The 23,028-nt window shown below is 41.2% G+C and overlaps 1 long non-coding RNA gene across 2 annotated transcripts in view; it reads left to right on the plus strand.

Moving 5' to 3' along the window:
• The first annotated feature begins 391 nt into the window (after positions 1-391).
• Positions 392-23,028, plus strand: part of LOC138158150 (uncharacterized) — a 29,985-nt gene continuing 7,348 nt past the window's right edge. For both annotated transcript variants that reach the window (XR_011167567.1, XR_011167568.1), the window contains exons 1-3: positions 392-598; positions 2,413-2,521; positions 5,661-7,007. This is a non-coding gene — a long non-coding RNA (uncharacterized lncRNA). The remainder of the gene's footprint in view (positions 599-2,412; positions 2,522-5,660; positions 7,008-23,028) is intronic.

Genomic DNA, 23,028 nt, shown 5'->3' on the forward strand with positions numbered 1-23,028 from the left:
ACCTCACTCTATGCTCACAACGTTGCTGGGAGGTGGTTGCTATTATTGTTCCCATTTTACAGTTGAGCAAAGTGAGGCAGACAGAAATTCAATGGATCACACAGCTAGCGATTTTGTAAGGATGGATTTGAACTCAAGTCTTCCTAACCCCAAGCCTAGCAACGTGGCATTGATGTGGCCTCTAATGATGCAGATAACACCCCCTTCATCCCCTCCCAGCCTATGTAACACTCTTCCATGGACCCCATCAGTTTTACGTAGAGGGGATACCCAACATATTTGGAAGCTTTTCCCTTTTTTCTTGGCATCTCAAAGACGCCAGTGGGAGATATGGGCTGTATAACAGTTATCCATCACTCTTCCCACATGACTAATGAAGCTGGAAGCCAAGATGATCTCAACCACATGCCCAGGGGCTCCACACCTGGTAATCAGCAGCAGCCATAGGCCTGTTAGAGCAATGCTGAGCAGTGCCCTATGAGGCCAACGAGGAACAACAGCGAGAAGAGATCACGCATCTGGTGAGACTATGTGCCTGGCAAAGTCCACATGTGAGGCCAGTGACAGAGGATGTCGTCATCAGCTTGCCATGTCAGAGGTATGTGTTGCGTGTTTCTGGGCCACATGTTTCTTATGCACGTGTCCTTCCAAATTTATTCCCTATATGTGTCCATTCTTCCCACTGATCACGTGTGTATTTGTGGGGAAGTATGACCAGGGTTATGGGGGAAATCATTCATACTTGCTATGGCTTTTCTGTCTCATCAAATGCTTTTAATTTGAAATACTGTGGTTACATATTAAATGGTAACACATTGATAGAGGCTCACCAGCTATACTTTAGAGTAGATGAAAACCCATGGAGTATCCTCAGTCTGGGGTAGCTTGTCTAAGGTACCGAGATATGACTTGGAACATGCTTCCAGGTGCTGCCCTTCAAAGCACCTCATGGGGGCCATCTCCTTCCAACACAAGACTTCTCCTGCTCTTTCAGCATTTAGTATTGCCTCCCATTTGAAATGACTTTGTGTACACTCTCCACTTGCCTGTGTTCATTCCATATCCTCCTACCAGGGGAATATAAGTTTGCTGGGGACAGAGACTATTTGTCTTTGTATCTCTGGCACATAGTAGATACTTCACATATGTCTGTTGAACTGAATGGAGTAGAATTGAATTGAACCACAGAGAGTAAGGAGACTCCCAAAAAGTCTGAGGGGAAACCAGCTACAAGAAGAGGCCGAGAGAACCCAAGGGAGACTCAACAGCAGCAGGGAATAGGCCCCCTAGTAGGGGGCAGTGTGTCATCACAAAGGGACGATGGGGTTCCGCATGCTGGGCTCATAGATAACAGTGGAGAAGACATGTTTGGGAAACTTCTGAGGCTCTCACTTTTTATAATATACTTGCTTCAGAATACATTCCATTTGATATTTTTTTTTCTGATACATTAGGGCAGGTTTTCTTGGGAGGGGGCAGTCTGTGGATAGATGGGGCAAGTTACACCTTTATTTTCATTAAGCTCTACCTGAACTTTAACATTTCTTTCAATTACTTGAAAAGATTCTTCTGAGGAGGGGGTATATAGGCTTCACCAGACTGGCCAAGGGCTCCATCACACACACACACACACACACACACACACACACACACACACATATGTTAAGAGCCACCACATTAGTGCAGTGTACTTAGCATGATAAGAACTAGACCTGGGAAGTCACCTAATCTCTTTTTGCAAGATAAGGAAACTGAGTCCCAGAGAGTTACATAGGTAGCAGAGCTGGTATGACCCTAGGTCCTCCAATTCCCACAAGTTCAACAGCCTCCTCTTGCAGGTGTAGAATTGGTGCCTTCCTCCTGGATAAACAGCGGAAGGGGAACTGCCTTTCTGGGGGGTTTTGAGGTTGATGCAAATAACATCTTCAAAATAGTCCAACATAACTTTTTTTTTTTTTAAAGCAATCAGGGTTAAGTAACTTGCTCAAGGTTACACGGCCAGTTATTTCTGGGTGTGGTGCTAAGTAGCTGAGCCTGGATTTGATCTCCAGGTCATCCCGACACTGGAGCTGGTGCTCTTACTCGCTGAGCCACCTGGCCGCCCCTCCAACATAACTTCTTATCAAATGTAGACATTTTTATAAAGTGCCATTCAAAGTTAATATATTAATGGAGAGTCTTTGTAACCAATCACACCAATGCTACCCATTGAGATATCCTCAAAGAAATTGCATTTTAAAAGCTTTCCAAGACACTGGCTTGGAGCACAGGTGCACCCCCCGCAGTCTCCATGAATCATCCCAAATCTCAGCACTCAGTTTGGTTTTGGTTGGTTACCTCTTACATTTTTTCCTTCCAGGCACATCCTTATTTTGACTAAATGACTGTATTGATTTGAATCTCTGCTTCCAGGACTGCAATGGATCTGTGATTTCATCAGTGATATTCCCTCAACCAGGAGAAATTGTGACCTTTCTATATTCATGATTCTTGTCTGTGTCTTTCTGCAAATCCTCAATAGGTAATGTCCCGAGTGTTCTGGAGCCTGACTCTGGTCCTTTGGGTATTTCTTGGAGACCAATGAAGGCTTTTTGGTGGTTGGTAGAGGGTAGGGGGTGGGGAGTGCGATAACAAGAAGCTATTATGCTGTAAATGAACACCAAGCAAGTACCCTGTTTAGCTTTCACCAGAGCATGCCAGGCAATCAGTCCCATCTGCCCATGTGGCCACAATCATAAGGAAGCTGTGGTCCCCTGAGCATGGAAATAACACTGCAAATGTACATGCCCTTGGCCCCACTTCATTAAGTGATCTCTGCAATAGTGATAGTTCACATGTAGATGTGACTTTAAGGTTCACAAAGTATTTTAGATACATTGTCTCATTTGATCCTTCCTTACAGCGGTCATGTTAGATGGGTACTGGTATTATCCCCATCTCACAGAGGAGGAAAGAGTTCGTAAGTGCCCAAAGCGGGATTCAAACCCAGATCTGCTTGACCACAAGTTAAGCCCATGATTCACCAGTCAAATGGCCTCTTCACTATCTGCAGTGGCAAAAAAATTGCAAATGAACTATGTGCCCAGGGAATGGAGAATGACTGAAAAACTGTGGTATGTGAATGTGGGGGAATATACCTTAAAGAGGAGTGAATGTGAATAGTTAAAAGATCCATGGGAAAACATAGGAAGTGATAAAGAGCAAACAAAGCAGAATTTTAAAAAATAACTACTAGTCAGTCAAGAACTATTTCTCATTACAATGTGCCAGGAACTGTGCTAAGCACTGGGAATACAGAAAAGGGCAAAAACAGAGTCCCTACCTTCAAGAAATTCACATTCTAATCAGGAAGACTTTATGCAAACAACTCTGTCATATATATATATATATATATATATATATATGTGTGTGTGTGTGTGTGTGTGTGTGTGTGTGTGTGTGTGTGTGTGTGTGTATACATTTGAGATGTCTATGGGGCATCTATTTTCTGTCTAATTATCAGTTGGAAATGTAAGACTGGAGGTCACTAGGGCTTGATAAATAGATCTGAGAACTCATCAGCATAGAGATGATATTGAATCCACACAAACCAATGAGATCGCCAAGCAGAAGAGCATAAAGGGAGAAAAGAAAAGGGTTTAGGACAGAGCATTGGGGAATACCCACATCAGCCACATGACCTGAACAAAGATTCAGCCAAGAAACCTGAGAAGGAGCAGTCAGACCAGTTGGAGGAACTGCCTTGATGCAATGAGGCCCCAGTTTAAAATTTTTAAATGACTTATAAAAGATAGACTTGTCTTTTGTTTTCACAAATGGAAAATTACTAAAGTGTAAAGGTTCTGTCATTCGTTTCAAAAAACTTTTTGACATATTTTTATGTCACCTGCATTTCCTAACATAATCCTTCTTCAGTCCCCTTTCAGAGAGTTATCCATTATTACATATAATTTACAAAAGGAGAAAATAAAGGTCAACAAAGCTAATCAGCTCATCAGCCAAGTCTGACATTAAATAAAATGTTTCACATTCAGAATGCAATCTTTGTAAAGAAAGGAAGGTGGTGCATTTTCATCTTTTTTTATGGACCAATTTTGGTCATTATAAATTCATAGCATTCAATTTTTATTGTTTAGTTGTTTTCATTTACAATAAAGTCATTTTGCATATTGTTTTCATTACTTCATTTGGCATTAGTTTTTTTTTTTTTTAAACAATTGGGGTTAAGTAACTTGCTCAAGGTTACACAGCCAGTTATTATTTCTGGGTGTGGTGCTGAGTATCTGAGCCCGGATTTGGTCCAGGTCATCCCAACACTGGAGCCAGTGCTCTTATTCGCTGAGCCACCTGGCCGCCCCTAAGCAATTGGGGTTAAGTAACTTGCTCAAGGTTACACGGCCAGGTGTTTCTGGGTGGGTGCTAAGTGTCTGAGCCTGGGATTTGATCTCCAGGTCTTCTCAACACTGGAGCCAGTGCTCTTACTCGCTGTGCTACCTGGCTGCCCCAGCATTAGTTCATATTAGTCTTTGTCATATTCATTACTTTTTATTGATACAACTTTTTGATTGACCAGTTAGTGGGCATTTACTTTGTTTCCAATTCTATCACTTAAAAAAACCTTTTTAATTGATATCTTCCATTTTTACATTACCTTCATCTACAAATATATCCTTTCCCCAAGCTCTTTTGCCTGTGTGATGTGGTCACACCTTTTTTTTTTTATCAATTAAACTTTCAGGAAATGATGATAGAGTCCATGTCTTTAATTTGTCCATTTCCCATTTTTTTAAAGAATTAAATGACTAGTTTAAACAGGATGGGTTAAAGCTTATGTAATTGCAGGCAATGTGTCTCTTTTCCTTTCTTACAGTATTCAGTATCGATTCTGACCTTTAATCAGTTATTGATCCAACTACACACAGACCACAGTTTTTTTTTTTAAAGCAATCGGGGTTAATTAACTTGCTCAAGGTTACACAGCCAGTTATTTCTGGGTGTGGTGCTAAGTATCTGAACCCAGATTCGATCCCCAAGTCATCCCGACACTGGAGCTGGTGCTTTTACTCAGTGAGCCACCTGGCCGCCCCTCAGACCACAGATTTCAAGATGAGTGCCATACTCAGAAAGAGTTCTGGGATTTTTTTGTATTAAAATATAGTCAATTTATTTTTGTGATCTTTCATTTTTTAGTGGCAGATCAAGTTTTCTAATTTTCTCCATCCTTATGTCCACCCTTATAATCAAAATCACTAAGTATCAAGGTAAATGTAGACTTAATCTGGAGGATCTTATCAAGCTTTTATTTGTTTTTTTCTACTTCATCATCTGCAATGAATGTTGGCACATGAGCTATAGTTATCTTCCCTATGCTTCATTTGTTCTCACTGTGAGCATCAGAAGGGGAGATGAGTAGACTCGGTTTCCCATGAAGTGTTAAAACCTTCCAGTGCACAATAAAAATAATTCTACCAATTCTATTTATTAAATTCTTGGAGGGGAACCTCCAAGGTCATCATTCCATTTACCTTCAACTTCTTCATGTCTTTTGGTTATTTTGTAACAAGAAATTAAACATGAATGTAATTCAATTCCTACACTATTGTATCACCTCATTGGTCATTGGATAAAGATTGTACTTCATGTTCACCACCTCCCCTCAGATCCTGATGGACACAGCTCAACACCTTGAACCCCAAAGTCCTGGGAATAGGAGTACACCTCGGATCACCAGCCTTGCTTCCAGCCTGGCCCCTTGACCTGCCGAGCCATCAGTGAGGAAAGAAAACCCTTTGGAGAAGGGGTCACCTTCCTTCCTACCACGAACAGCAACTACTGCCTGACTGAGTCTTCAAGGTAAATGGCAGTACCTTCCAGACCACAGTCCTGTATCTAGTCAACTCCTTGAAGCTATCAAGATAAAGGTTCAAATCCCAATTCTGACAGTTAGTATTGCTGCAAAGCAAGTCAATTAACTTTTAATTGTATCCTCAGTACAGTGCTTGGCATTCAATCAGCAGTAAATGCTTCTCAAATGACTGATAAAACAGCCTCAGTTTCTTCATATGGGAATAACATTATCTGCATTTTCTGTAGAGTCCCAAAGGAGACAAATGTATATAAAGTGCTTTGCAGACTTTAAAATCATCTTATAAATGTTAGCTATTATTTCAAACATCAAAGAAAAATTTTAAAAAACACCTAACAAATTTACCTAACTGAAAATAAACATTTTTATATATAGATACATACTGGAAATCTAGACCACAAAAGCTAACTGGTTCTCCTTCTAACACTGATTCTGGCTCTCAAGACCTGTCACCCACATATCTTCATCTTAGACCGAATAATTTCTAATAATCTTCTGTTACATATGAGCCTTTTCCCTCCATCAATTCCCAGAACATTGGAATGTGTGATGATAGTCAAGCTCCATAAGTTTCGCCATACTGTTTACAATAACTTGTTCCCTTAAAAGGGATTTGGCAAGTTTTGAAAAATTTGGCTGAAATGCTAATTGCAGTAAATTTCACTGGAGCAGATGGAGAAAACAGTCAGCCAAATATTTAATAACTCCTCAGAGTACTTAACAGTAGAAACACCTGTCTCAACATTTATTATGGAAAAATGATTAATGAAGATATAATTTCTGTTTGATGATAAGAGGATCCAAGTTCTGCCAGTCTTGGCCATCCAAATCAACTTTTTAATGTGAGCCTTCTTAAGGCAAGGATCTCCTTGTTAGAAGATAAAGGGACCAGGAAGAGATGACATTTCCAAAAAGAAGCCTCCATTGTGATGGAAATAATCGCTCTTCCCTTTACCCACAATGTGGACAGACAAACTCGTCATCATGGATTTGCCTCCATCCATACCCTTCACCCCTCAATAGAAATGTTCACAGTATTCAAGAAAGATTGACAACGAGGTCTTATTTCTCGCCGAGACAAAAATTCATGGAGCCATCACAATCTTGTTATCACTTCTCCAAATCCACAGGCCCTGCATTGGTGAGTGTTCTCAGTAAAGTGTTTTTTAAATTTTTCAATGGTCAATTTCAAATATTTATTACGCACCTACTATGTGCTAGGCTAAGTGCTGGTAAAAGACAGTCCCTGCTCTCAAGTTCACAAGTCTGTTTAGGTACATTCAAGAATCATATGCATTTAACAAATTAAATCTAATGGTGTTAAATTGCTTTTTGAAATCATAGGATTATAGATTTAAAGTTGGGAGGTACTTTAGAGTTCAAATCCATCCTTTTACAGAGGAGAGAACTGAAGATCAGAGAGGGAAGTGACCTGCATAAGGTCACATAAATGGAAAATGGCAGATCCACGATTCGATCCCAGGTCCTTTGACACCAGAGCCAGTCCCCTTTCCACGGCACCACTTGTGCTCCTCAATGCTGCTCACTCCTCAGAACACTGATTAATTCAAGGAAAGTCTGGAAGTGCATACTAAGCACCTACTATGTGTGAGGTCCAAGGGACAGAAGTTACAATACAGTACTGAGTGAGTGTTGTCTCTGGAGCTTGGTATTGTTGTATACAGATGAACAGAAGATAATTTGAAGAGAGAAGACATTAACAGCCTAGGAGACCAGGAAAAGTTTCCTAGAGGTGGGGGCACGCAAGCAGAGCCTTGAAGAAGCTAGAGAATTCTAAGAGGCACAGGTGACTAGGGAATGAATTCCAGCCATTCTAAGGAGCTTGAGCAAATGAGTGTTTATTGTGGCTAGGTGCTGGAGAAATAAAATAGATAACATTTATATCATGCCTACTATGTGTCAGGCACTGTGCCAAATGCTTTATGATTATTATCTCATTTGGTCCTTACAACAACCCTGGGAGGTAAATGTTATTATTATCCCCATTATACAGAGGAGGAAATGGATGCAGATAAAGGTGAAGTGAATTGCCCAGGGTCACACAGCTAGTAAATGTCTGAGGCTGGATTTGAACTCAGGTCTTCCTGACTTTAGGCTGGGCACTCTACTGCATTACCTCATTGCCCCAATAAATCCTAAAAATTAAATAAGACCTAATCCTGCCCACATAGAGGTTGCCATCTAGAAAAGTGCTATGATAAATACATAGATAACCAGAGTACAAAATGATTTCTGAGAAGTGTAAAGAGAGGCATACATATGGAATAATATGAGATATTTAAAAGAGAAAATTCATTATTGATTTGTGGGATCATGTAAATGGGATAGGTAACACATAGATGAGGTTTAAAGGATGGGTTCAACCAAAAGGAATAGAGTGATCAAATGTGTGGAGGTAGGAAAGTATAAGCTGTGTTTGGGGAAGGTGAAGAATCCAGTTTAGATGAAGAGGAAAAGAGTGAGAAAAAAAGTGGGCTGGTGCCATCCTGGAGAGGGCTGTGGACAGCAGGAATATGGGTTTGCTTGTCAGTGGGGAGCCACTGACTGTTTTTGAGCAGAGAAATAAACTGACAATGGGTAAGTATGATTATTAAGAAAGATTGGAGGGGCGGCCAGGTAGCACAGCGAGTAAGAGCACTGGCTCCAGTGTTGAGAAGACCTGGAAATTGAATCCCGGGCTCAGACACTTAGCACCCACCCAGAAACACCTGGCCGTGTAACCTTGAGCAAGTTACTTAACCCCAATTGCTTAGGGGTGGCCAGGTGGCTCAGCGAGTAAGAGCACTGGCTCCAGTGTCGGGATGACCTGGATCAAATCCGGGCTCAGATACTCAGCACCGCACCCAGAAATAACTGGCCATGTAACCTTGAGCAAGTTACTTAACCCCGATTGCTTAAAAAAAAAAGATTGGAGGAGGGAAGACAGTAGGGTGGAAAGACCTATTATAATGACCTAGGTCTATGGTAATGTTCTAGGGTGGTAGAGCTGAGGGGGAGTTAAAAGCAAGAAACAGATCAGAGAGACATTACCAAGGTACAAAGGGAAGGGAATGGGTGACTGATTGGGGTGAGAGACAGAAAGATGAACACCATGCTAAGGAATGTCCCAGTGGGTATTTCTGGGTCTTAGCACTGGACTGCTCTTGTATGCCTTCAAGAGGCATACTGACTTAGAAGTACCTTTGTCATCCCATCTTCCAACATGTCAGCAAAGGCAGGGTCCATTTCAGGGAATCAAATCCAAGGCAGTTTGATCTTTTACAGAAGACTCTCAGAGGGTTAGTCTAGTAAGAAATAGATTTGGCAATTACGGTGTCTTGTTCCTGGGGCAATAATGGTTATGTAGCTGGGGCGGTCAGGTAGCACAGTGAGTAAGAGCACCGGTTCCAGTGTCGGGATGACCTGGATCAAATCCGGGCTCAGATACTCAGCACCACACCCAGAAAAAACTGGCCGTGTAACCTTGAGCAAGTTACTTAACCCCAATTGCTTAAAAAAAAAAATTATGGTTATGTAGTGCAGGGTTTAACTGGCATCTGGAAATTCTGAGTGCCTTCCTACACAGCTAGCGTGACCTTGTTATTGGGATACCAGAGGCATGATGGCCTTCTCATCACATCCTGCCCATGAGCATTTCCTGATTCTAGGATACTTGCAATCAGGGCTGTTTTGATGTGGCAACAAGTCTGTCCCTCCACTTTCTCTTCCTTGCTCTGAAAGTGCTAAGAAGATGCACATGTCTGGCAGATCCAGGGTAACAAATCTACCTCCAGGGCCATGAGGAAGTTTGTTTTCATGGCTCTCCCATGATCTCATGGGTTTTCTTTGTAGCACAACTCCATACCAGGTAGTTAGTGTTCCTGTAATAACCAGGGTGACTTGCAGATAAAACATGTGAGTTATTCTTCCACAGGGGGAAAGGTAGGGCAGTTGGGGTCAAGTGACTTGCCCAAGATCACACAGCTAGTTTGTGTGTGTGTTAAGTCTCTGAGGCTGGATTTGAACCCAGATCCTCCTGACTCCAGGGCCGGTGCTCTACTCACTGCACCACCTAGCCGCCCTTCCACAGGTGATTCTACAAATAGACCTCAAAGTCAATGACAGCTCTGTACTGACCACGTAATGCTTTATTATGATAAAGAGCAGAACTGGGTGGAAATGACAGAAAGGTGCAGTTAAGCTTGGTGTAAGGACAGACGTCCTACCCAGTGGTGCTCTCCTGAGCAGGAAGTGCCATGTGGTCAGAACAGGCCTTGGAGCAGAGGCTGGATGGTCATGTTTGTCAGGCATGGGGATGCAGAAGGGATTCCTCGAGTATGAGAGAGGACAGATGGCCTTCAAGCTCCTTTCCAGCTTTATGAATCTCAATGTCAGTGGTTCAGGTTCAAGGTGTGAAAGAACACTTGTCCCACACAGTCCTTGAGATGGCTTACTTTGCATTTTAAATGGGAGCCCCCTGTCCATCCCTTGGTATTGATACCAACAATCTCTTCCAAGCTCTTGTCTTTGCAAACTCACAGACAGGACCAATGACGATCTTTGACATAAAGCCCGGGAACAATGGCCCTTTTGAACAATGGCTATGCCTACTAGTGAATCTATTTCTTAACTAGAGAAGGAGATAAGTCTCAAATGAAAAGGTCCTCAAATGCATTTCTTTGTTCTTTGGCATTATTCCTTTATCTCTGAGCCTTAAGAGCCATGTCTCCTTTCTCTCAAATTCAAGAAGGGATACATGATCAATGAGTGTGAAATTAACACAGTGGATGCACAATCCCGACAAATCAGCATGAACACCTGTCAGCTCCACATCACTAACTCCACTCAGGGAGTCAGACCGTGGGACTTAACCTTCCCTTTGCTGGTGAACAGACCAACCAACCACAGAACCAAAGCATTTCTTCCTTTAGCATCTGTTCTCCTCATAGTAATAATAAAGATAATAATACTAGCATTTATAAATTACTTTAAGACTGGCCAGGTTCAGATTCTCCCTCTGAGGCTTCCATTGTGGCTGAGAAAACATCTTATTGGATCCTCCCTGTGAGGTAGGAGCTATTATTATCTCTATTTTATAGTTGAGGAAACTGAGGCAGGCAAAGGTTAAATGCCTTGCCTAAGGTCATACAACTAGTAAGTGTCAGAGGTTGGATTTGAACTCAAGTCTTCCTGACTCCAATTTCATTTCTCTATCTAGGATAGGAGTGGGGAAACTGTGGCCTTCTAGATCCTTAAATGCGGTCTTGTGACTGAATCCAAATTTTACAGAACAAATCTATTTGTTCTGTACTGTGTGGGTGCACTGGATGCCTTCCGGGATCCCTTTGACCCCACTCTGTTGCTTCCTCACGGCATGGACCTGACCCTAACTTGTCCAAGGCATCAGTCCATGGAGCCTGAGCTCTGGAAGGGGTGTAAATACAGCCTAGGCGCATACCACCTGTCATGTGAGGACTATTCTAGCTAACTCCAGACAGGCCTGTCACTACAGGCTTGGCCGCCATGCTACATGACAAGAGCCCCAGCTCTGGAGTTAGAGAGCCTGCCTCTGATACTCACTGCCTGAACAAGGTAGGCCAAGTCACTTAATCACCCTGGGCCTCAATTTCCTGATACATAAAATGGGGAGATTGGACTGGATCTTTGAGATCTCTGCAGCTAGAATGATCTACTCAGGTGTGGGTGTGGGGCAAGGGCATCAAGCACCATCTGTAGATAGAGCACCCTCTTGGCACCAGACCCTTAAAGTTAGTTCCCCACATAATTATCATGTTCAGCTTGATTTCCAAAATACAGACTTTTTTTTTTTTTTTTTGCTTTTTGGAGGGCAATTGGGGTTAAGCGACTTGCCCAAGGTCACATGGCTAGTTTTTGTGTTAAGTGTCTGAGGCCAGATTTGAACTCAGGTCCTCCTGACTCCAGGACCAGTGCTCTATTCACTGTGCCAGCTAGCCACCCCCCCCCATACAGACTCTTTCAATGAGCAGTCTCTTTAATATCATATTCTTAAAATCCATTACATAATAGAGAATCCATCAATGAACAGTTGTGAAACACCTACTATGTGTGGGCGCTGAGCTAGGCACTGGGTGATACAAGGACAGAAGTCAGAGCTCCTGCCTTCAAGACTCAAGACAATCATGGATTTAGAACTGGGAAGGACATTAATCCCCTCATTTTGACCAATTAGGAAAACTGAGATCCAGGTAGGTTTAACTTGCCAGGGGACGAACAGCCAGTAAGGGGTACAAAGTGAGATCTGAACCGAGGTATTCCTGATTCTGGGCAGCTAGGTGGTACAGTGGGTAGAGAGGGATCTTGGATTCTTAGATTCATCCTCCTGAGTTCAAATCTGGTCACAGATACTTCCTAATTGTGTGACCCTGGGCAAGTCACTTACTCCTCTTTGTCTCAGTTTTCTCAGCTGTAAAATGAGCTGGAGAAGGAAAGGGCAAACCACTCTGGCATCTTTGCCAGAGAAAAAAAACCAAAGTGGGGTCACAAAAAGTCAGACACAACTGAAACAACTGAACAACAACAACAAAAAATCCCTATTCCAAGTTCAGAAAGAGCTTAAATTCTAATGGGGGAGGTAACACCGACAGATACAGACAAATACCTGCACACGGACACATCTACACAAAATAAACACATGACCATTTTTGGTGCTAGCCTCTGAGTGTGGGAGATCAGGAAAAGTAAACACAGAAAGTGGTACTTTAGCTAAAATTTAGATCTGGAAGAGACACCAGAGGTCATCTAATCTAATCCTTCCCCGCATTTGACAGATGAGAAGACTGAGGCACAGAGAGTTTAAGTGAGCCATCTGAGATCACATGAATAATGGGATCATTGGTCTAGAGCCCAGAGGAATTTCTGAGGTTGTCTAATTCAACCCACCCTATTTTATAAGTGAGAAGGCTGATGTTCAGAGATGTAAAATACCTTATCCAAGGTCACTCAGGTAGTAAGGGACATATCAAGGATTCAAATCCAGGTTCTCTGCCTCCAAGTCCAGCATTCTTTCTGCCATACCAAGCTGCTTCTCATCAGAATCTTGTATCAAAAAAACATTATTTTAATGGCAGGAAAACAGTACCTAGTGTCTAACTTGAAGCAATATTTTTTAATGCCAATAACATAAGATAATGGTAATGAAATTTACACCATTGTGTTTGATTGTCAATAACATAAAATAATGGTAATGAAACTTACAAACATTGCATTTCAACATGTTTCTTATGCAAAAGTCAGTTCCCTGCTCGTTTCATAGTACAGTTATCCCTTCCACATTGCAACTTTCCCCATCGCGGTTTTGATCTATTGCGAGTTGGTGTAAGAAATTAAAAGGGATTTTGGGGGGAGTTTTGAGGAAGCCACAGATGCCACAAAGCCTATGACCAGATACTTAACCCAACTTGTGCAATAAGGTGCTGTAACCACCCCATGAAAGCGAAAGAAAAATCTGGATTCTTCTCTGCTCCAAAGGGAGGGCCAAAAAGTTTGATGCAGATTTCCCAGGTTGCAGGGGTGTCGCACCCCTAACCCCTGTGATGTGGAAGGGTTACCTATGAGTGTTTGGGGACTTCCCCCACCCTTGATGATTTACTCACTTTATTCTGCCTGATATACAGAGCCTGTGGATTAGAAACTGTCATTAAGTCAAGGTAATATCAGAGGGAGACATCTCATTTTCCAAGTCTTTTGAGTGAATTATGAAGGGAGTCATATCACAGGATGAGAAGCCATGGGTCATTCCTCCCAAGTGACCATTAGAAGAGAGTGGGGCAATTCAAAAGATCAGTCCTAGTGAGTCCAGGCAGGACATAGGCTTGTGGGGCACCCTGTCAGGCATCAGAGACAGGGGATGCTGTGTTTCTGGAATGTCTTCTCCCCCCCACCCCCACACACACACTTTGCTTTACCCCCTCGGGAATCTTCATAATCTCCTGAAACATTTTGAGGCAAATAGGTGATATTGATAGAGCTTTGAGCAGGGAATCAGAAAGATCTGAATTCAAATCTAGCCTCAGACACTCAATTATGTGACCCTAGGCAAGTCACTTAATAATAGCATTTATCACCCAGAGAATCAAATGAGATGATATCTGTAGAAATGCTTAGCACAGTACCTGGCACTTAGTAAGGACTATATAAATGTTATTTTCCTCTGGGCACAGGGAAACTTCGATTCTTTGTCTAGACATTTCTTCTCTCTTTATAAACAGTGTTAACTTTAGGCATGTGCTAATCTGGGTTATTTACTGGGATTGAAGTTGGGAGGAGGTGATGGATAGAGAGTAACTCAGGAGAAAGAGAGAGAAAAAGAGGTGTTTGTCAGAGCACTGTCTCTGCCTGGGGGCTCAGAGCTAGAAAGACAGAGAATTATAGATTCCTTTTGTTACAACTTCCCAGAGCAGAGAAAGGATACTTGTATCAGGAAACTCAGACAATGAATCAGTAGTACGGCGGATGGTGAGTAACCAGGAATGCTGCCCTGCCGCTATTATCAAGGGATTGTCACCAGTATAGCTATGGGTTCCCTCTTGTTAGAGACTGTCAAGCAAAGCCTGGACAATGACTTTCTGGGTATGTTGTAGTATTGTATCTCCACTACAAGTACGAATGGACTAGATGGTGCCTGAGCTCCTTTCAGTTTAAAGATTTTATCATTCTACAATCTCGATGTGAACATAATTTCCAATTTTAAGTTTCTTGTCCCTGATCATTGTCCTGGTGTCCCAGAGACTTTTACAACCAACTCTAAGCGCACCTGAGACTTTCTGTACCATGGCTGTCTTCGGCTCCTTTCTGGGCTTGGAAGATGCCCTGGTAGGAATTAGATAAAGGCCTTGAAGGAATACCCATCTAATCTATACTCATTTTCAGCCTATCTAATTAGCTGCTCTAATGGAATTAATCAGCACCCTAAATACAGGAGTCACTCGTGGCTTCACAGAAAGAGCCCTCAATTCCAAAATACAATTATGCTGACAAACTCAATTACATGCCTCAGTAGCTGCTCAAATTACCCGCCGATATTGAACAGCAAACAGTTTAAGCTTCATTGTAAAGAGAAATGATAAACACTTTCCAAATTGTACAGTGTTTACCCAAACCCACACAAGGGGGCATTTTTACTGCCCTACAGCAAATCTAATTCACCAGAGTGAGAGCAAAGCCATGTGTAGGCTTCTAGTAAGAATGCCACCATCCACTAAGATAGAATTTACATTAAAGAAACAAAACCGGTTGGCATTTATGGTGGTGACTACCTGGCCAGGAAGGAGTTAATAGTGGAGAGCCTGACTTGCTTTTGAAAGACAGGCATCAGAGTGGCAGGCAGCTTAATACAGCAGAAAGCATGCTGGATATGAGGTCAGATGACCCATACCTGCCACACGCTGGGTCACCTTCAGGAAGCCATTCTCTCTCAATGGGCTTCGCTTTCCTCATCTATAAAACAAATGAGGTTTGGACTAATTTGACCTCCAAGGTCCCTCCAAGCTCTGAATCTATGCTCCTACCTAATGCCATTCGATTCCATTTAACCACCTGTGATCCTACCTAATTATTGTTTTTCAACTTAATTTGCATTTATTAAGCCCCTACTATATGCTTACTACAAGCATGTACTTTGTGACTTCCCCTCAACATTCAATTCAGCTGTTGCAGGAGGGTTTGGCTGGTCTGCTTTAGCAACTACTCTTCATCTTCTGAGATTACTTCTTTCTATTCTGTAGATATCTTGCGTATTAGTTATGTACATGTCATTTCCCCAGTTAGAAGGTGACCTTCAGGTTAAAGAACTTTTTTTTAACCCTTCTTTGTACCTCTGACACTTATTACAGTACCTGGTACGTAGTAAGCACTTAATAAATGCTTTTTTGATTGATTATGGTATATTAGAAATATACCATATCAGAGTCTGGAAGCTGGAAGCTCCACTTCTGACAAATACTGACTGTGTGACCTTGGGTGAGTCACTAAACCTGTGAGTGCCTCAGGAAACTCTTAAATCTGTAAGTTTCAGAGGAAATACTGGTCTGTTTGTGCAGATAAATTTCCTTCTTTTGCTTCTAGAACCTCAGAAGTCTGGTATTTTTAAAGGGCCATATCACTGTGCTAGCTGCAGGGACACAGAGATATAAACAAAATTAGTCCCTGCCCTAAGGAAGTTTACATTCTTTATTCCAAAAGTTCCATTCTTCTCTCATGCTCTCTATTAATCAAAAAATTATTAAGTGATGGGGACACAAGGACAAAGGTGAAATAGTCTTTACCCCTGAGGAGTTTACCATCTAATGGAAAGGACAATACAATGTAGTGCTATGTTCAAAAGACATATATAAGTGTAAACAGAACATATTTTAAGCAGATAGAAGGTGACTTTCGAGAGAATAGTATGAGCAGCTGGAGAAGGATCAGTAAAGTCCTCACCCAGAAGGAGGGGCTTGAACTACACTTGCCTAGGTCTGAATTTGTATTATTTCATTTCTAGAGAACTGATGCTGAAACATGCTTCCATGTTCTGAGCTGAGAGATGAGGGCTTTGGATGTAGAATGCCCATCCCAAACCAGTCAGCAGTAATTTCCTTCTAGATTGCTTTTGCTAAATGTTTTTCATCATTACAAGTGTAACCCAGGGTTCAAGGCTGATGCATCTGTATAAGAGTCTTCTCAATTGTGAAAAGGATGATTACTTGAGGATGAAGGCCTATGTGTGTGTGTATATATATATAAAGCCTATGTATATATAACAGAAGGCCCAAGAGCTTTGGAGAAACTTCCAGCTTTGAAACAACATGCACACAGATCAGGGAGAAACTTGGAGAAAGTGTATTCCTGATGTTCATACTCAGCAGCCATTCTCAGAACTCTAGGGGGAAGCAGTCTGAGAAATCCCTGTACATAAAGGGATTGCCCTTCCCCTCCCCAGGCAAGAATAAAAGTCTCCTTTAGAGAGGGCACTAGACTAGAATTCCATCTCTCTGACCGCACCCCCCCTCACTTCCCCATCCTATATTGTTAGTCCAGGGGGGGATGATTTTTAGTTTCAAACTGTTTTCCTGATTACTATCCCTTAAAGAGGAAAGAGTACAACATATATCTGAAGACTTAACCCTTTTCCCATAAAAAGCAACCATCAGAGGAGCCAAGATGGCAGAGTAGAAGCACAAACTTGATGTGGGCTCCCCTCCAATCACTTCCAATATATGTAAAAAAAAAATTACTCTAAACAAACTTTAGAGCTACAGAACCCACAAAGAGACAAAGAGAAACAAAGCTCTCACTGAAAGAAGCCTGGAAGGCTGACGGGAAGCATCTCTCTCTTGAGGCTGGGAGCTGAGCAAAGCCTCATGGTTCCTGGCCCCAGGGCGGCCCCAACTAGCCAGTGGCCTGGAGCAGACTTCAGGAGAGAGAATCACCAGCAGCTGTGGAAGTTTCCAGAATTATCAACCCATAAATGCTGAAAAGAAAGTAAAAGGTCAGTGTGGAACTTTGTGGGAACAGGGGGACCGAGAGCATGGTCTGGCCCCTGCTCCCTGAGAAGCAGCAGAGGCAAGGTGGCTGTGCAGCTGCCACTGCCTGGATGTCTCAGGACCTCCTGGCTTGCAGATTGCAGGGGGACCAAGTAACCATTCAGAGGGTAATCACTCTTGCTTTAATCTGCTTGGATCTGGATCATGGTCCTGGGTGGTGGTCCTGCTGGGTGTGACCAGCAAGCCAGAGATTGTGGTGTCTGTAGAGAGGGCACCCAACTAATAGATCCAGTAGCTGCAAAAACCCCAGCGATTTGGGACAAAGCTCTCTCCATTCTGCAAGCAGAAGTCTACCATGGCAAAGAGCTCAAAAGTCAAGTAATTGACTGGCAAGATGAGCAAGCCCAGGAAATGTAATCAAACATAGACTCCTTTTTTGGGGACAAAAAGGATCCAGGCATGAAGCGGGAGGAAGACAGCAAAGTCAGAACTCTTGCATCAAAAGCCTCCAAGAAAAAAAAAAAAGAATTGGTTACAGGCCATAGAGGAGCTCAAAAAGGATTTTGAAAATCAAGTAAGAGAAGTAGAGGAAAAATTGGGAAGAGAAATGAGAATGATGCAAGAAAATCATGAAAAGAGAGTCAACAGCCTACTAAAGGAGACCCAAAAATACACTGAAGAAAATAACACCTTAAAATATAGATTAACTCAAATGGCAAAAGAGGCTTGTGAGGAGAAGAATGTCTTAAAAAGCCAAATTTGCCAGATGGAAAAGGAATTTCAAAAACTCACTAAAGAGAATGACTCCTTCAAAATAAGATTGTAGCAAATGGAAGCTAATGACTTTATGAGAAATCAAGATATTATAAAACAGATCCAAACAAATGAAAAAATAAAAGACAATGTGAAATATCTCATTGAAAAAGCCACTGACCTGAAAAATAGATCCAGGAGAGATAATTTTAAAATTATTAGACTACCTGAAAACCTAAAAAAGATAGCCTAAAAAAAGGATAAAAAAGAGCCTAGACACCATCTTGCAAGAAATTATTAAGCAAAATTGCCCTGATATTCTAGAACCAGAAGGCAAAATAGAAATTGAAAGAATTCACCGATCACCTCTTGAAAAAGATCCCCCAAAGAAAACTCCCAGGAATATTATAGCCAAATTCCAGAGTTCCCAGATCAAGGATAAAATACTTCAAGCAGTCAGGAAGACACAATTTGAATATTGTAGAAACACAATCAGGATAACACAAGACCTAGCAGCTTCTACATTAAGGGATCAAAGGATTTGAAATATGATATTCAGGAGGTCAAAGGAGCTAGGACTAAAACCAAGAGTCACCTACCCAGCAAAACTGAATATAATGCTACAGGGGAAAATATAGTCATTTAATGAAATAGAGGATTTTCAAGCATTCTTGATGAAAAAACCAGAGCTGAAGAGAAAATTTGACTTTCAAATACAAGAAGCAAGAGAAGCATGAGAAGGTAAACAGGAAAGAGAAATCATAAGGAACTTATTAAAGTGGAGCTATTTACATTCCTATATGGAAAAATGATAATTATAACTCATAAGATTGTTCTCAGTATGAGGATAGGTGAAGGGGACATATATGTATGTATATATATATACATGTATTCATACATATATATGTAAGTATAGGAGGGCATATGTTTATACATAAATATATGTGAGTGTGGGCACATGTATGTTCATGTATACCTAGACAGAGGGCACAGGATGAGTTTAATATGAAGGGATGATATCTAAAAAATAAAATTAGGAGGTGAGAGAGGAATTTATTGGGAGAAGGAGAAAGGAGGAGATAGATTAGGGTAAATTATTTCATATAAAAGAGGTAAGAGAAAATTGTTACAATGGAGGGGAAGAACAGGAAGGTGAAAGGGAATGAACCTTATTCTCATTGAATTTGACTTAAGGAGGGAATAACATACACCTCAATTGGGTATATTACTCTACAGGAAAATAGGGGGTAGGGGGTAGAAGGGGGGATAACAGAGAGAGGGAAGATTGGGGGGGAGGGTAGTTAGAAGCAAACATTTTTTTAAAGGGATAGGGTCAAAGGAGAAAATGGAAAAAGTGGGGGGCGGGATAGGATGGAGGGAAATATAGTTGGTCTTTCACAATATGACAACAATGGAAATGATTTGGGTAATTGTACATGTACAACCTCTATTGAATTGCTTGTCTTCCCAGTGGGGGCAGGTGAGGAGAGAGGAAGGGAAAAAATCTGGAACTCAAAGTTTTAAAAACAATTGTTAAAAAAAATGTGTTTTTTACATGCAACTGGGAAATAAGATGTACAGGCACTGGGGTATAGAGGTCTGTCTTGCCCTGCTAGAAAGTTAGGTGGGTGATGGTGGAGGATATAGGGGAGAACGGATTGGGGGAAGGGATGTTCAGTGGGCTTGCTGTTTTGCGGTGGGGGTAGGGAGAAGATGGGGAGAAAAAATTGTAACTAAAAATCTTGTGGAAATGAATGTTGAGAACTAAAAATAAATTAATTAATTAAAAAAAGCAACCATCAGAAATAGTGAATTGCGAGTAAACACATTCAGGCAAACAGATACTAAACAGAAATCAGAGACGTTATACAGATTAGAATATACCAGACAATACACAGAGTGAATAAACTTGCCTCCTGGGAGTGAGGTACCTCATCTCAAGTGAGAAGGGAAATTCCCCTGAGTCTCTAGAGAGGAAAACTGGGAAATAAGGGACAAACTGAGGCATCTTTTCTACACAAAGACTTTAATTGGTGTGTGTCTGGAGAGGTGTTAATTTCCTTTAGGGGAAATTATTGTGATATAAAAATAAAATAAAACTTTAAGACTTTGAGGCTAATATTCATATCAATCAAGTCCTATACCCACTTTTCACTAATATAGCAATATCACTGAGGCAAAAGTGTTGGGTTGTTTGGTTTTTTTTTTTTCAGGTTTAAACAATCTTCCTAAATGTTTTACTTCCCTTTGCTCATCTACACACAACTTTAAACTCTCCACTCATATTAGAATATAAAGTGAATTTTGATTTCATAAATGTAATGTGCCCAAAGTAAACTGCCCTCTTGCCACTGGAGTGAGGTGAACCAAATGCCAGCCCTGGGAAGAGAGCCTGATTCACAATCACAGCTGGTGCCTGGCAAACATGAAACTTATTGAGTCTCTTCCCTGCCTCCACTGAGGTCATTAAATCCCAGTAGGCTGGTCTGGGCCAGAGTGGTTGATGAGAAAGACAAATTCTACTCCCCAACACCTGCAAAGGAAGAGGGGGAGCAACCAGCCGGTTTTCACTGTGTTTGCGTACCAAGGACATCCCCCTTGGCCACTTTCTCACCATGCCATTTACTAATGAGCAAGGAGGAGAGCAATGGGTAATTGCCAGTTATAGAAATGAACCAGATGCACCAAACTCTATTATCAGCAGAGGGGAAGACAGATGCTAATCAATGGAAGGACTATGAGGTCAAGTACAGTCAACTCTGAGGAAATAAAGCCTTGAATTGCTTTATAGAAAGAAACAATCTCAGAGACCTCAGTGGCCGCACAGCACCATTCATATAAGAATTCCCTCTGTACCACATTTTTTGTCTTTTTTGAAGACCTTCATTGGAAGATTTCATAATCTTAAGTGTTTGATTATCATGGAAGGAATGATGGAAGTGAGGGAAAGAGGAAAAAACAGAGGGGAGGGAAAGAGAGGGAGGGAGGGAGGGAGGAAGAGAAAGAGAAAGGGAGGAAAGAAGAAAAGGAGGAAAGAAGAAAGGGAGGAAGGAAAACAAGGAAAAAATTTAAAGATATTGGGTGACTAAAGAAATCAGAAGATGGATAAACTGAGGCCATGTTTTCCTAATCACTATACTTCAACCAGATATCTCAGGTAAAATATATGGTCATAGATTTAAAGAAGGGACCTCTGACACTGTACAGATTTTCCAACCTTTAGTTTACAGATGAGGAGAATGAGGCCAAGAGACATCGCCCAATGTGACATAGGTAAAGGGGGAAGGGATTTGAACATGAATCGTTTTCCAAGTAGAACGCTCTTTCTGCTAACCCATATACTACTGGAGTATAATGTCTGAAGCTTAATAACAAATATGATTCGAATGTAAGCTCCTTGAGGACAAGGGCTATTTTTTGCCTTTCTTTGAATCTGTAGTGCTTAGCACGATTTCTGGCACATAGTAAGTACTTAAGTTATCTTACTGGCTGAAGCCAGGTTTACACTACTAATCTGAAACAGACAATTAACTAAAATACTTCATGCCAAGATGAGCTTTTTCATAGAGCTGAAGGGGATTGGGGTAGGAGTTTGGACTCAGTTTACTACTCTATGAATAAATGTTCACTCTTCTGGGCACTTCACTCACACCCATAACTGATTTGTTAGGCTATGCTACCACTGGCAGCCCAGTGAGTTCTGGAATTTTTTTCTTTTGGTACATATCTGTGATTTTGTCGGCATTGGGAGCTCCAATTATGTAAATTCCTCCAGTGATGTTGATCAGTAGTAACATGCGTATAACTTATAATCTTAGGGAGAGTGTTCTGAACCTGGGCTTCATGATTTAAAAAAAATATGACTGTTGCAATATAATTGGTTTCTTTTGCAATTTGGTGTATTTTTTTTTACCCATTTAAAAACATGATTTGGAGAAAGAGTTCTATTTTGAGCTGGGACTGACTAGACTAGTCACCTGGTAGTTTTAAACAAAATGGGACATTTATAGTTCATTCAGCAATTAAGATTTTCTTAGCCATAACAGAAGGCTATTCAGTAAGCATACACATTGAGAATGCCTCAAGCTGATTGAACCATGTGAAGCTGTCTTCGTTGTTCACCAGCCAATCATCAGCATATCCCTTGAGCTGATTGGGACAGCTTTGTACTGAGGTGATGAGTGACATCATTAATCCTCTGAGCCAACTGAGTCTCAAAGAATGTCTAAGTACCTTTTAAGGAAAAACTAGCCTAACTTGCATGGGGGGGAGGGTTAAGATATTGCTCCTGCTACAAGTTCTTAGGCTTCACCAGATTACCAAAGGGGTCCATAAAACTAAATATTAAAGGATCCCTTTCTTAGAGAGTTCTCTGGGACATCGATAAGCTAAGTAACTTGCTCCTGCTGCACAGAACTCTGATGCAAGAAGAGCAATATTTGTAAAGATAAACAATTTTGAAAGCTGTGGAAATACTAGGATTATGACAATGACCTTGTATAATTTCAGAGTACTGATGATGAAACATGTTATCTACCTGCTGACAGAGAGGCGATACAATCAGAGTACAAAATTAAACTGTGTATATGAACACACATACACATGTAAACATATACATTTATTATACACACGTGTACATATATAAACATATATGTACATATGCATTTGTATAAGAATGCTTGAAATTGTTTTGCTTGACTATTATTTGTCATAAGAAATTTAAATTTTTTTAAATGGGGTGAGGGACAGGAGGAAGGGAAATTAAATTTCTGTTTGTTATTATTATTATTAATAAAGGGTTGGGGTGCCACAGATGTGGTATGTCTCATGGACATTTAGATGAGGTTATTGTGTTGTTAGTTTTGCTTGTTTTACTTTGTTACAAGAGACTTCTCACAGAGTGGG

The sequence above is a fragment of the Petaurus breviceps genome, unplaced genomic scaffold (genome assembly GCF_028583685.1).
Source record: "Petaurus breviceps papuanus isolate PSGF00001 unplaced genomic scaffold, PetGlider_PUasm1.0 174, whole genome shotgun sequence".
NCBI classification, from domain to species: Eukaryota; Metazoa; Chordata; class Mammalia; order Diprotodontia; family Petauridae; genus Petaurus; species Petaurus breviceps.